Genomic DNA, 13,342 nt, shown 5'->3' with positions numbered 1-13,342 from the left:
CAATCCATAGTGGCTCCAAGACAGCAGCGAGAGTCCCGTCCACAGGAAACCATCTCAAGCGGATCAGCAGCGTAGAGATGTCCCCAACCGATACAGGCGAGAGGTCCATCCTGGGTCCCGACGAGCGGTCCATCCTGGGTCTCGACTCTGGACAGCCAGTACTTCATCCATGGTCATTGGACCGGACCCCCTCCACAAGGGAGGGGGGGACATAGGAGAAAGAAAAGAAGCGGCAGATCAACTGGTCTAAAAAGGAGGTCTATTTAAAGGCTAGAGTATACAGATGAGTTTTAAGGTGAGACTTAAATTTATGAAATAATGTAATCATTCATAAGCATTTACCTTTGGGAACCAACATTTTTGGGTCTCTCCTATGGACTTCTTCTCTGTTGTGTAACAATAGGAACGAGGAATTTAGTTTGTTGCACACGGCCACATTTGAATGATCGACCGGAGAGACCAGAGTTGAACGCAAACAATATGTAGGGCCGTTGAAATATATTATAATTAATTGTTTTAAAAATGTTTTTACTAATTCCTTTTTTTGCCCTCCAAATTAGATTTTTACATTTGCACGTATTGTCTTGTTTAGTTTAGTTTTTTGAACATACACAGCTCTTTTATCTTCATATTTCGATGTCCAAACAGGAGTATTTTACCACCATAGAGTGCTTTTTGGAATAAATACAGTTTTATAAAAGGTCTGTTAATTGATGCAAAAATCCTTACATTTATTGGTGCAGTACATCTTTAGACAGTTTTAAACCAGTATTTTAAGTTCAAGCATACTACTTTATTATACTTTATTATATGCGTGGCGCAGTGGGAGAGTGGCTGTGCGCAATCCGAGGGTCCCTGGTTCAAATCCCACCTAGTACCAACTTTGTCACGTCCGTTGTGTCCTGAGCAAGACACTTCACCCTTGCTCCTGATGGGTGCTGGTTAGCGCCTTGCATGGCAGCTCCCTCCATCAGTGTGTGAATGGGTAAATGTGGAAGTAGTGTCAAAGCGCTTTGAGTACCTTGAAGGTAGAAAAGCTCTATACAAGTACAACCCATTTATTTATGTATTTATATATGATGTTGAAACGTATAAACATCCTTTTTTTTTGTTTTTTTTTGCAAATAACAATTAACTTAGAATTTCATGACTGCAACATGTGCCAAAGTAGTTGGGAAAGGGCATGTTCACCACTGTGTTACATCACCTTTTCTTTTAACAACTGAGGGAACTGAAGAAACTAATTGTTGAAGCTTTGAAAGTGGAATTCTTTCCCATTCTTGTTTTATGTAGAGCATGGGTGTCAAACTCTGGCCCGCGGCCCAAATTTGGCCCGCCGTGTCATTTCATTTGGCCCTTGAGGCAATATCAAATTAACATCAAAGCTGGCCCACCAGGATTATACATTGGCAGTACCGCTGTAACACCGCATTCACCGCTTATACTCATACTTGCCAACCCTCCTGATTTTCCCGGGAGACTCCCAAAGTTCAGTGCCCCTCCCGAAAATCTCCCGGGGCAACCATTCTCCCGAATTTCTCCCCGGACAACAATATTGGTTTCGCGCCTTAAATGCACTGCCTTTAGCGTTCTCCACAACCTGTCGTTACATATAAGCGGCTTGTACACACACACACACACACACACACACACACACACACACACACACACACACACACACACGAAGGTCATACAGGTCACACTGAGGGTGGCCGTGTAAACAACTTTAACACTGTTACAAATATGCGCCACACTGTGAAGCCACACCAAACAAGAATGACAAACACAATTCGGGAGAACAACCGCACCGAAACACGACATGAACACAACAGAAAAAAATACCCAGAACTCCTTGCAGCACTAACACTTCCGGGACGCTACAATATCCACCTCATTATTTCATTTTCAAATGTATTAGCTAGTGGAAAAAGTTAAAGTTAATATCTACATTCGAAGGCTGCAAATAGAAAAGAGGCATTACATTTTTTATTACAATTTTATTTCTGTGATGTTTTTGGTTTATTTTTTGAAAGTTGATTTTCCACTATTAGGTTGTATAAGCGTTGTTTAAGCAAATCAGTGTAACAAACTGAGCAATAATGAATGTTTTATTCATTCCCTTTCTCTTACTACTTCAAAGCTTGACATTTTGATTCATTCATTATTGTTATTTTACTTTCAAATGTATTATTGGCCTGTGGAAAAAATTTATTTTGATATTTACCTCAGAAGGCTGCAAATAGAAAAGAGGCATTCAATTTTTATTTAAATATTATTTGATATGCCATTGATATCACAATAAAGTTATATAAGCCTTGCTTGTTCAATATTCAATGCAAAACTTGTTTGGGTCCCTATTAAAAGGTTCATTTGTTCAACTTTGGCCCGCGGCTTTGTTCAGTTTAAAATTTTGGCCCACTCTGTATTTCAGTTTGACACCCCTGATGTAGAGCTTCAGTCCGGGGTCTCCGCTGTCGTATTTTACACTTCATAATGCGCCACACATTTTCCATGGGAGACAGGTCTGGACTGCAGGCGGGCCAGGAAAGTACCGGCACTCTTTTTTTTACCAAGCCACGCTGTTGTAACACATGCTGAATGTGGCTTTGCATTGTCTTGCTGAAATAAGCAGGGGACTCCACGAAAAAGACGGCGCTTAGATGGCAGCATATGTTGTTCCAAAACCTGTATGTACCTTTCAGCATTAATGGTGCCTTCACAGATGTGTAAGTTACCCATGCCTTGGGCACTAATGCACCCCCATACCATCACAGATGCTGGCTTTTCAACTCTGCGTCAATAACAGTCTGGATGGTTCGCTTCCCCTTTGGTCCGGATGACCCAATGTCAAATATTTCCAAAAACAATCTGAAATGTGTAGTCGTCAGACCACAGAACAATTTTCCACTTTGCATCAGCCCATCTTAGATGATCTTAGGACAAGAGAAGCCGGCAGCGTTTCTGGATGTTGTTGATAAATGGCTTTCGCTTTGCATAGTAGAGCTTTCACTTGCACTTACAGATGTAGCAACAAACTCTATTTAGTGACAGTGGTTTTCTGATGTGATCATGAGCCCATGTGGTGATATCCTTTAGAGCTTGATGTCGGTTTTTGATACAGTGCCGTCTGAGGGATCGAAGGTCACGGTCATTCAATGTTGGTTTCTGGCCATGTCGCTTACGTGGAGTGATTTCTCCAGATTCTCTGAACCTTTTGATGATATTATGGATCGTAGATGTTGAAATCCCTAAATTTCTTGCAATTGCACTTTGAGAAACGTTGTTCTTAAACTGTTTGACTATTTGCTCACGCAGTTGTGGACAAAGGGGTGAACCTCGCCCCATCCTTTCTTGTGAAAGACTGAGCATTTTTTGGGAAGCTGTTTTTACACCCAATCATGGAACCCACCTGTTCCCAATTAGCCTGCACACCTGTGGGATGTTCCAAATAAGTGTTTGATGAGCATTCCTCAACTTTATCAGTATTTATTGCCACCTTTCCCAACGTCTTTGTCACGTGTTGCTGGCATCAAATTCTAAAGCTAATGATTATTTGCAAAAAATATATATGTTTATCAGCTTGAACATAAAATATGTTGTCTTTGTAGCATATTCAACTAAATATGGGTTGAAAATGATTTGCAAATCATTGTATTCCGTTTATATTGACATCTAACACAATTTCCCAATTCACATGGAAACGGGGTTTGTAGGATTTGTTTCCAGCCAAGATTGGGAAGACAGCTGGTTGGAGATTTTAGAGTCATTACGGATGCAGACGTCAACCCGATTACCCGAGTTACCCTTCTTCCAAATAACTTTTAACCGGGTTAACCCTTGGAAAGTCCCAGATCGAATCAGAGTAATGAAAGCTCATCAAGATTCATCACGGCCACTTTAGGCATCGGGCTTGAATTGCATGGCTTTTTTGGGGAAGGTTGACAAACTGAGTAAGGGGCTCTCTGCGGCCCTCGTGATCATCAAGATTATTCATTTCATTTCAAATCATCCATCCAACCATCCTTTTTCTATTGGTTGTCAGGTTCAAACACTGATGACATCTATTAATCAGACAAGAAGCAGGGAACCAAGCAGAGACAGAGTTCAATTTAGCTCATGAGGAGAACGCAGGGCGCTGAACACTTAGTCACAGTTTCGACCTACGCTCTAAGGTTCAGCTCTCACGTCCCTCTGTTTATTCAGAGATCCATAGTAAACATCACTGAGGCCGCCTCTAAAAAGAGTGGTCACATATATTATGCAAAGCAGGTCCAGGACGCACAGTTTGTGACAGAATGAGCTGGGGGCCTTGTGATTTCGCCTAGTCTCTGCTTCGTCTGCGTGTTGTCATCTTATCTTCGTTGAGGTCCTTGAAGTCCTTGGCTGTTAGCGGGCTAAAACAAAGATAACATCTGTGGCAGAGGCCACCCCTCAGACAAAAAGTTTTGTCCTTGCATGGATTAGAAAAAGACTAACTTCAGCACAATAGCTAATAACTAAAGCAACGGACTTTAAGCATACTAAAGTTAGTTTGATAATATATACATAATTATTCTAACAGGGATTGTAGGGGGCGCTGGAGCCTCTCAGCTACAATCGGGCGGGAGGCGGTGTACACCCTGGACAAGTCTCCACCTCATCGCAGGGCCAACACAGATAGACAGACAACATTCACACTCACATTCCCACACTAGGGACCATTTAGTGTTGCCAATCCACCTGTCCCCAGGTGGATGTTTTTGGAACTGGGAGGAAACCGGAGTACCCGGAGGGAACCCACGCAGTCACGGGGAGAACATGCAAACTCCACACAGAAAGACCCCCAGCCTGGAATTGAACCCAGGACTACTCAGGACTTTCGTATTGTGAGGCACATGCACTAACCCCTGTTCCACCTTGCTGCCCTCATTTTACATCAGTCGGTTATAAAATAAAATACAAAAACACACCCTTAATTCAAATAATTTCAATAGTTTCAATGTTTCATTCATGCTGGCAGTGGAGCTTCAGTCATTCAACAAAATTACTTGGAAACTCTCCTGAAGGACAGTGAGGTCAAGACACAACAAACTCCCTTCTTGTCTCTCATGGACACACACCTGTTCAATTGACAAAATCTTTCCGACGAGGAAAAGCGGTTCCGAGGAGCCCGGCTGCCCTGATGGAACCATTGCTGTGGGGTACATGAGAGATTCCTGGGACAAATGGAGAACCATGTGCCTCTCAGTCCTTTCCATCGAGGACGTGAAAGATATCTACCTGTTTGGAACCGTGATCGCGGGTCACCTGCTGATTGAGCCTGGGCATGTAATGACTGATTGTCCCTCCGTGGATGCGTCGAGAAGAACACAGCAATGGTAAGTTTAAATTATTTCTTAAACTTAACAAAAGCAGGCTACGAACAAAAATACTGGAGCTAACAGACAAAATAAACCAAGGGCGCTAGCATAAAAGCTAGGAATAGAAAACAGAAAAACTAAGACTGGCACAAAGGCACATAAAAAGGAAAAACAATTCATCAGCGTGAGAACGGGAATAAAACAAAGGCTTAGCGTGAAAAGCTAGCGAGAATATACATATGTGAAGTCAGTCGATACTGTTGCTCAAAGGCAAATTATGAACCCAGACTGAACAAAGAAAAGAGGAAGGCTTATATCGGGAGTAATCAAGGAGAACCAGGTGTGTAGAAAACGAGGAGCAGGTGAAATCAATGTGTAACCATGGTGACTGACTAAACAGGAAGTAAGCTGGTCGGACGGAGAATGAGACAATGGAACAATAAATATGTGAAGATCCGAGTAACGGATTGCAACAGGGCATTGCTCTGGTGTATCGTCCAATTCGTAAAACGATGGCAGCCACCCAAGGAGCCCAAAAGCTGTTCGTCGCAATGGAAGGATTGGGCCAGGCTGCGGGATCACAGTCTGGGGTGATTTCCGAACTGAATCGGAAGATGGATCACATCATGGAAAAGCTGGTTGAAAGGGAAACATTGGATATGAGGGCCAGCATGGACGAAAAGAACGGACAAGCCATTTTAATGTCTGCTCATGGAAAAACAAAAAATCTTAATCTGTGATTTGATTCCCTCGAATGGCCTTGACGCTGTAACAACAGGAAAAGGCTGTTCTGAAAACTTCCCCGAGGACACCTCAATGATGGACACTTTTGACCTCCCTCCTTCCTCAATGACACCTGGAGTCAAACTTTTGCTTGTATGCAGAACGGCCCCAGGCCTATGGACACTACATCAAAACATCCAAGGCAATGGGCATATACCTACACCCCACTGCCCCACCACACACCTTCACCACCGCGTGATTCCCCGTAGGGGTGATGGACGGCTGGCAGCGCTTTATAGCAGCAGTCGAGCTCCAGGGTCGCGAAAACAACTTAAATGAACGGTTTAAAAGAGTAGAAAACACGAAAAAAATGAAAATTAAATTTTGAAAAATATTCTATCTTCAATTTTGACTCTTTAAAATTCAACCCAAAAAAGAAGAGAAAAATTAGCTAATTTTTGTGTGTGTGAATTATATTTATATAGCGCTTTTCTCTAGTGACTCAAAGCGCTTTACATAGTGAAACCCAATATCTAAGTTACATTTAAACCAGTGTGGGTGGCACTGGGAGCAGGTGGGTAAAGTGTCTTGCCCAAGGACACAACGGCATTGACTAGGATGGCGGAAGCGGGAATCGAACCTGCAACCCTCAAGTTGCTGGCACGGCCGCTCTACCAACCGAGCTAAATTTTTGGAAAAAATTATGAAACATCATTAGTAATTTTTCCTGATTAAGATTATTTTTTTTAATTTTGATGTCATGTTTTAAATAGGTTAAAATCCAACTTTGTTAGAATATATAACAAATTGGATCAGGTATATTTCTAACAAAGACAAACCATTATTTCTACTAGATTTTTCAGATAAAACATTTTAAAAGAAATGCAAAAGACTTTGAAATAAGATTTAAATATGATTCTATAGATTTTCGAGATTTTCCAGAATATTTTTTGGGAATTTTAATCATAAATTTGAAGAGATATTTCACAAATATTCTTCAGCGAAAAAAAAGAAGCTAAAATGAAGAATTAAATTAAAATGTATTTATTATTCTTTACGATAAAAAATAAAAAAAATTACTTGAACATTTATTTAAATCGTCAGGAAAGAAGAGTAAGGAATTTAAAAGGTAAAAAAAGTATATGTGTTTAAAAATCCTAAAATAATTTTTAAGGTTAGTGAATTATATTTATATAGCGCTTTTCTCTAGTGACTCAAAGCGCTTTACAAAGTGACACCCAATATCTAAGTTACATTCAAACCAGTGTGGGTGGCACTGGGAGCAGGTGGGTAAAGTGTCTTGCCCGAGGACACAACGGCGGTGACTAGGATGGCGGAAGCGGGAATCGAACCTGCAACTCTCAAGTTGCTGGCACGGCCACTCTACCAACCAGGTTGATTTTTTTCTCTAAAATTGTCTTTCTGAAAGTTATAAGAAGCAATGTAAAAAGTGAAGACCAAGTCTTTAAAATATTTTCTTGGATTTTCAAATTCTATTTGAGTTTTGTCGCTCTTAGAATTAAAAATGTCGAGCAAAGCCAGACAAGCTTGATAGTAAATAAATAAAATTTGAAAAATAGAGGAAGCTCACTGGTAAGTGCTGCTATTTGAGCTATTTTTAGAACAGGGCAGCGGGCGACTCATCTGGTCCTTACGGGCTACCTGGTTGATGACCCCTGCTCTAACCACCAATGTGACGCAGTCATGAACGGTGAAGTGTGATTTAAAATCATAAATATTCTTGAATATATGACTTGAACGAGTCACAGAACCATAAACGGTTACGGCGATCACAACACTAAAACTATCAGCCGTAAAATTCATGCTCATCTGTGGTGTTGTTCATTAAGAACGGGAACGTCTTCATCGACACGGTGGCTGCGTGGGCGGGCGAGCGCGCGCGTGTGCGGAGGGGGCCAAAATTATGTGAGGCGAACGGACTGAATATGACATCATTTGATGCCGGGAGAAGCGGAAAGTCTCGTGCACAACTCCCTAATTGGTGTCTGCTTTGGCGTGGGGGCGGAAGACCACCAGAAGGACGGAGCACAACTGGGGATAGAAGCAATAAACAGGAAGCGGCAGATGGTCTGCACCAGAGGACACACACTCCAACACAGGGAACAAACTGGACACTAATAAAGTTTGAAGGTGTGTGTGTGTGTGTGTGTGTGCGGACAAAGATATGTGTAACTTAGCATGGCATGTATTCCATACTAGACATTTTGAAATATGTGCTTAGTCGGTAATTCTGTATTTCTATTCATTTACTCTTAAGTCGCACACTTACACTCAATACTGAAATATCCTTGTGTTTTGCGAAGAAATAATGGAAGAGAACAAAACCTTTTTAGAGACAATATACCAACTCCGTTTCCATATACGTTGGGAAATGGTTTTAGATGTAAATATAAACGGAATACAATGATTTGCAAATCCTTTACAACCCATATTCAATTGAATGCAAAGACAATATATTTGATGTTCAAATTCATTATTATTATTATTTTTTCTTGCAAATAATAATTAACTTAGAATTTCATGGCTGCAACACGTGACAAAGTAGTTGGGAAAGGGCATGTTCACCACTGTGTTACATCACCTTTTCTTTTAACAACACTCAATAAACATTTAGGAACTGAGGAAACTAATTGTTGAAGCTTTGAAAGTGGAATTATTTCCCATTCTTGTTTTATGTAGAGCTTCAGTCGTTCAACAGTCCGGGGTCTCCGCTGTCGTAATTTACGCTTCATAATGCGCCACACATTTTTGATGGGAGACAGGTCTGGACTGCAGGCGGGCCAGGAAAGTACCCGCACTCCTTATTTTACTAAGCCACGCTGTTGTAACACTTGTCTTGCTGAAATAAGCAGGGGCGTCCAAGATAACGTTGCTTGGATGAAAACATATGTTGTTCCAAAACCTGTATGGAACTTTCAGCATTAATGGTGCCTTCACAGATGTGTAAGTTACCCAAGCCTTGGGCACTAAAACACCCCCATACCATCACAGATGCTGGCTTTTCAACTTTGCACCTATAACAATGCGAATGGTTATTTTCCTCTTTGTTCTGGAAGACACCACGTCCTCTGTTTCCAAATTAAATTTGAACTGTGGACTCGTCAGACCACAGAACACTTTTCCACTGTGCATCAGTCCATCTCAGATGAGCTCGGGCCCAGCCAAGCCGGCGGCGTTCCTGGGTGTTGTTGATAAATGGGTTTGGCTTTGCATTGTAGAGTTTTAACTTGCACTTACAGATGTAGCGACCAACTGTAGTTACTGACAGTGGTTTTATGGAGTGTTCCTGAGCCCATGTGGTGATATCCTTTACACACTGATGTCGGTTTTTGATGCCTGAGGGATCAAAGGTCTGTAATATCATCGCTTACGTGCAGTGATTTCTCCAGATTCTCTGAACCTTTTGATGATTTTACAGACCGTAGATGGTAAAATCTCTAAATTCCTTGCAATTGCTCATTGAGAAATGTTGTTCTAAAACTGTTCACCAATTTGCTTACAAAGTGGTGACCCTCGCCCCATCTTTGTTTGTGAATTATTTAGCATTCCATGGAAGCTGCTTTTATACCCAATCATGGCACCCACCTTTTCCCAACTAGCCTGCACACCTGTGTGATGTTCCAAATAAGTGTTTGATGAGCATTCCTCAACTTTACCAGTATTTATTGCCACCTTTCCCAACTTCTTTGTCATACGTTGCTGGCATCAAATTCTAAAGTTAATGATTATTTGCAAAAGAAAAAATGTTTATCAGTTTGAACATCAAATAAGTTGTCTTTGTAGCATATTCAACTGAATATGGGTTGAAAATGATTTGCAAATCATTGTATTTTGTTTATATTTACATCTAACACAATTTCCTAACTCATATGGAAACGGGGTTTGTAAATATAAACGGAATACAATGATTTGCAAATAATTTTCAACCCATATTTGTCATGCCTGTAAGATTATGTTTTGTTTTTTGCCATGTTTGGTCAAGTTATGTTTAGTTCTTTGGACATTTAGTTCTGTCTTTGCACTTCCTGGTTGGTTTTCGTCTCCACGCCAACCCATTAGTTTCACCTGGTCTCCTAGTCCCGTCCCTGTCCTCAGCCTCACACCTGTTTTCTCTAATCATCACAGCTGCTATTTAAGTCATTCTTTTTCTGTCTTCGTCCTGACATCTACACTTACTCATGCTGTTCCTACCTTCATGCCCTCATTCACACTTCCATGTCATGTACGTTTTTGTTTATAGTTCATAGATAATTGCCTTTGTGCTAAGTCTTTTTTTTTATGTCCATAGTTTATGCCATAGTGCAAGTGTTTGTTTCCATAGCCAAGTTTTGTGAGCGCTTTTTGTTTGTATTTTGTTAGTTATAGTGTTAAAATAAAAAGATGTACTCACATTCACGTCTCGCTCGTGCCAAATTCCCTCTGCGTCGGGGAAACAACCCTTATCCAAATCCAAGCTTGACAATAATCAGTTGAATATGCTACAAAGACATCATATTTGATGTTCAAACTGATAAGCATTTTTTTTTTTTTTGCAAATAATCATTAACATTAGAATTTGATGCCAGCAACACGTGACAAAGAAGTTGGGAAAAGTGGCAATAAATACTGATAAAGTTGAGGAATGCTCATCAAACACTTATATGGAACATCCCACAGGTGTGCAGGCCAATTGGGAACAGGTGGGTGCCATGATTGGGTATAAAAGCAGCTTCCATGAAATGCTAAGTAATTCACAAACAAGGATGGGGCGAGGGTCAACAATTTGTAAGCAAGTTGTCGAACAGTTTTAGAACATTTCTCAACAAGCTATTGCAAGGAAATTAGGGATTTTACCATCAACGGTACGTAAAATCATCAAAAAGTTCAAAGAATCTGGAGAAATCACTGCACGTAAGCGATGATATTACAAACGTTTGATCCCTCAGGCAGTACTGCAACAAAAACCGACCTCAGTGTGTAAAGGATATCACCACATGGGCTCAGGAACACTTCATAAAACCACTTTCAGTAACTACAGTTGGTCGCTACATCTGTAAGTGCAAGTTAAAACTCTACTATGCAAAGCAAAACCCATTTATCAACAATATCCTGAAACGGGCCCAAGCTCACCTAAGATGGACTGATGCAAAGTGGGAAGGTGTCCTGTGGTCTGACGAGTCCACATTTCAAATTATATTTGGAAACAGAGGACGTGGTTTCCTCTAGAACAAAGAGGAAAATAACCATTTGGATTGTTATAGGCGCAAAGTTTAAAATCCAGCATCTGTGATGGTATGGGGGTGTATTAGTGCCCAAGGGATGCGTAACTTACACATCTGTTAAGGCACCATTAATGCTGAATGGTCCATACAGGTTTTGGAGCAACATATGTTGTCATCCAAGCAACGTTATCATGGACGCCCCTGCTTATTTCAGCAAGACAAGTGTTACAACAGCGTGACTTAGTAAAAACAAAAGAGTGCGGGTACTTTCCTGGCCCACCTGCAGTCCAGACCTGTCCCCCATCGAAAATGTGTGGCACACTATGAAGCGTAAATTACGACAGCGGAGACCCCGGACTGTTGAACGACTGAAGCTCTACATAAAACAAGAATGGGAAGGAATTCCACTTTCAAAGCTTCAACAATTATTTTCCTCAGTTCCCAAATGTTTATTGAGTGTTGTTAAAAGAAGAAGTGATGTAACACAGTGGTGAACATGCCCTTTCCCAACTACTTTGGCACATGCTGCAGTCATGAAATTCTAAGTTAATTATTATTTGCAAAAAAAAACAATAAAGTTTATGAGTTTGAACATCAAATATCTTGTCTTTCTAGTGCATTCAATTGAATATGGGTTGAAAAGGATTTGCAAATCATTGTAGTCCGTTTATATTTACATTTAACACAATTTCCCAACTCATATTGAAAAGAACGGGGTTTGTTTGGACTCCCTTTGTTGTTTGTGCACCTTGTGAGTTAGTTTCGTCACCATGGTTACTTGATTTTCACCTGCCGTGCATGCACACCTGTTACTCATTAGAGACTCTATTTAAGCCTATCTTTCTTCTCACTCGTTCTGCCTTCATTGCAATTGCTGCTTGCAACCTGTTTCACGTGAGTTTTCTGCCTAGTCTCAAGTTTTTGCCGGTGTTTTGACCACGTTAGTCTTGTTAGTTTTCTGTGCTAAGTGTTTAGCCTTAGCTTCTACGTGAGACCGGCAGCTGCGTTCCACTCGCCGCCGCCACTTGACTTTGCCTCGGTGGATTCGGGGACACTTGGCCTGGCGACCCACCGCCAAGTCCTCCCTCCGCCCTCCCGTGACTTTTGACCCTTTTTGTTTTTGGTTTTTGGTTTTATGGACATCTAGTATCTGTCCTTGAGGAGGGGGTACTGTCATGATCTGTGGTCCTGATCATGTTTTTGTGCTGTTTCTGTTTGTTTGGACTCCCTTTGTTGTTTGTGCACCTTGTGAGTTAGTTTCGTCACCATGGTTACTTGATTTTCACCTGCCGTGGACGCACACCTGTTACTCATCAGGGACTCTATTTAAGCCTATCTTTGTTCTCACTCGTTCTGCCTTCATTGCGTTTGCTGCTTGCAACCTGTTTCACGTGAGTTTTCGAGTTTTTGCCGGTGTTTTGACCACATTAGTCTTGTTAGTTTTCTGTGCTAAGTGTTTAGCCTTAGCTTCTACGTGCGACCGGCACGCATCTGCTTTTTTTTGTCGTATGAGTTTTATGAGTTACTGTAAATAAAACATTTCCTACCACACGTCTTGGTCCGGAGCCGTCCGTTCTGCATTCCGGATGAACAATCCCGCAGAAAGATGCGACCCGAGGCGTTCCCAGGCCAGCCGGGAGACATAGTCTTCCCAACGTGTCCTGGGTCTTCCCCGTAGCCTCCTACCGGTTGGACGTGCCCTAAACACCTCCCCAGGGAGGTGTTCGGGTGGCATCCTGAACTACCATCAGTTACCAGGAATTGATTAACGTGCACTCCGACTTAATCAGCGTTCTTGTTCTGTAACCCTGTACACTGTTTGTTTGTCTAATCTTAAACAGGTTTGTGCTGAAAACAAAGTTTCGTTGTACTTGTTGCAATGACAATAAAGACCTATTCTATCCTATCCTAATGTTGTCACAAGATGGCGGCTTCCTGCTCAGACAAAACTGCCTCTAACTCAGTGTAGAAATGTCACACTCACATGAAACAAAAACCTCAATGTAGGTCTCTCTGAGACCTATTTTTTATAGACTGACAACCTCCAGCTAAAATCCA

This window comes from Nerophis ophidion, linkage group LG25 (assembly GCF_033978795.1).
Source record: "Nerophis ophidion isolate RoL-2023_Sa linkage group LG25, RoL_Noph_v1.0, whole genome shotgun sequence".
In the NCBI taxonomy this organism is placed as follows: domain Eukaryota; kingdom Metazoa; phylum Chordata; class Actinopteri; order Syngnathiformes; family Syngnathidae; genus Nerophis; species Nerophis ophidion.
Note: the sequence above shows the minus strand (reverse complement) of the source record.